Genomic DNA, 2,869 nt, shown 5'->3' with positions numbered 1-2,869 from the left:
ACCTCAGTTTCCTCAAACTATAAAATAGGAATAATAATAGCAGTTACCTTAGAGGGTTGTGGTTATGAGGATTAAATAAGATAATATTTGTAAATATGTAACACATAATACATGCTTATTCTTCATTCTTAGTACCAGCAAAGGATAACTTTGCTTTGAGGCAATCAATCATTTTCCAGATAAAAGACTTGCATTAGGTGGCCTCCAAGCTCATTTCCAAGTTGAAATTTGTAACTACAGAGCAGGTAGGGAGATTGAGTGATGTGTGGAAGCTTGGGAAAGAGAATCACACAAGTAGGGCTCAACCCTTCTGTACTAGGTTTTGAGAGTTGGGGTTAGGGAGCATAGATCTATAGCTTTTAGTTGTTTACTTGAGAGCAAATTTGGCCTGGGTGTTGGGGGAAGTAAGGATACCATATGAAGGTGAGAGGTATAGAAGAAAACAAATAATCAGGAAAGCAAAGGATGCCTAATGGTGAAATTCACTTTGTCAGGGAGACGTGGTACTGCTCACCTTTTGGTGTGGGTAATTGGGGGTCTGGGATGGAACTTCTCCATTTTCCTTTTCTTTGGAGATGGGGCTACAAATGGGAGGGGGAAGCACTGGCTCATTGGAAGATCAAATACTGGAGCTGAACCTTAAATACTAATACTTTGGCCACAAAATGAGAAGCCGGGATTCAGTGGAAAAGACCCTGATGCTGGAAAAGAATGAAAGCAAAATGAAGGGGATGACAGAAAATGAGATGGATGGAGAGTGTCATGGAAGCAACAAACATGAGCGTGGAGACTTGGGGAGAGCTTGGAGACTTGGGGAGATCATGGAGAATAGAAGACCCTGGTAGGCTAAGGTCCACAACATCATGAGGAGACAGACAAGACTGAATGAATGAACAAATCTCATGGCCTGCTTGGTCTCTTGGAAATGTACCCTCCTCTGCTAAGGGAAGACAAATCTATCCTTTAATTAGTCCCATGATAGCTAGTCACACTAGTTAAAGAAATAAAAAATCTTAGGATGGGATATTAAAACAACAACAAAACCTAAGCTACAACAAATTCTCTTTCCAATTTCTTTAAGGAGAGCTTGGAAGATTACATAGAGTACTAGATGGGGAAGAGGGATGATCTGAGTTTAAATCCCACCTTTGACACTTCCTACCTGCCTGATGTTGGGCAGGTAATTTAATTTCTCTGGTCTTCAGTTTCCTCTCATAAATTGGTGACCTCCAACTCTAGAGGCTATAATTGTTGGAGGGATTATATATATATATATATATATATATATATATATATATATATATATACTATATTTGGGAAATCTGAATATCTGTTGATATCAGTATCAGCATGATACAGTCATGATAGTGGCTGAAATCTCTCTGGGGCAGAGGAGGTGGAAAGGAGAGAAGAAAAGGCTGGGCCTGCTTAGGGCCAGTGAATTTCAAACCTTAAAATGCTATAGAGATGCCAGCTGCCACTATTTTTATTTTCATGAAGACTGGAAGCCACGCCAAACACTACTTTGGAACAATGGCTCTGTCCAGCTGGCAGCCTTCACGCGCTTGAAACTGCCCAGGTGTGCAGACAGGGCCGGGGTGGACAGTACTTTTAACATGCTCACAGCCAAGGGGCTGGGGCTGCTCCTTGCCAGCCCCCTCTTCCGTTCCTCCCTCCCCAACTCCAGATCTTGGCCTTCAGCTCAACACCTTTCACATAAAGCTGACGTCTTTGATTCCAAATGGGCCTGGAAACTGGGGCAGATTCAAAGGCAGAGGGCCACTGCTGGGTGCCGCTGGCCGCTACTGGCTGGCCCTCTCCCTTGAACTCTTTCATTCTCTCTGATGTCTGGTTGTTGGAGTTCTTAGTTCATCCATGTTCAGCCTTGCACATGCTCCACAGAGGCACCATTCACCATTCCTCTGTCCCTATGTCCTGTTTCACTGGATGAAAGGTAATGCATTTGACTTGCCCAGCCCCAGAAGTAACTTATGGGAACAAAATATACTTTTCTCCTTCTTCCTTTGAGGCCCAAAGCCTCCCTCAGCTTTCTCCCTGACTGATGAACCCTCTTCCCTGAGGTTCCCTCCATCCCTGTATTCATGGCAGTATGGTATAGTAGGAGGAGGTGCATTGAGCTGAACATCACATAGCTGTAGATCACATAGCTCAATGGAGATTACATGCTGTAATCCTATGTTGGATCTGGAGCTGAAATCATGGTTTCACAACATGCTGTCCTCCAGCACTTCTCCTTCCTTGTGCCAGCGAGGTGCCTGTCCTGCCATCAAGAAGACTAATCTTCCTGAGTTCAAACCTGGCCTAGATACTTACTAGCCATGTGACTCTGGTCAGTCACTTAACTGCTGTTTGCCTCAGTTTCCTCAACTTTAAAGTGGGGATAATAGTCATGCCTACCTTACAACATTATTGTTAAGATCAAATGAGTTGATATTTGTAATGCAATTAGCATGTGCCTGGCACAAAATAGTAGATACTTAGCAGATTTTTCTTTCTTTTTTCCTTCCTTTTTTCCCTCCCTCCTTCCTTCCCTCCTTCCCTCCTTCCTTCCTTCCTTCCTTCTTTCCTCCTTCCTTCCTTCCTCCTTCCTTCTCTCCCTCCCTCCTTCCTTCCTTCCTTCCTTCCTTCCTTCCTTCCTTCCTTCCCTCCCTCCTTCCTTCCTTCCTGCTTTCCTTTCTTCCTGCCTGCCTTCCTTCCTTTCTTCCTGCCTTCCTTCCTTCCTTCCTTCCTTTCTGTCTTCCCTCTTTCCTTTTCTTCTTCCCAGGGAAAAAGGAAAAGTGTGTATGTGAAAGAAATACTTCTCTTTTCTGTGCTCATGATCTCTCTCTCTCTCTCTCTCTCTCTCTCT

The sequence above is a fragment of the Sarcophilus harrisii genome, chromosome 2 (assembly GCF_902635505.1).
Source record: "Sarcophilus harrisii chromosome 2, mSarHar1.11, whole genome shotgun sequence".
In the NCBI taxonomy this organism is placed as follows: domain Eukaryota; kingdom Metazoa; phylum Chordata; class Mammalia; order Dasyuromorphia; family Dasyuridae; genus Sarcophilus; species Sarcophilus harrisii.
The sequence above is the reverse complement of the archived record's forward strand: the minus strand, read 5'-3'. Positions refer to the sequence as shown.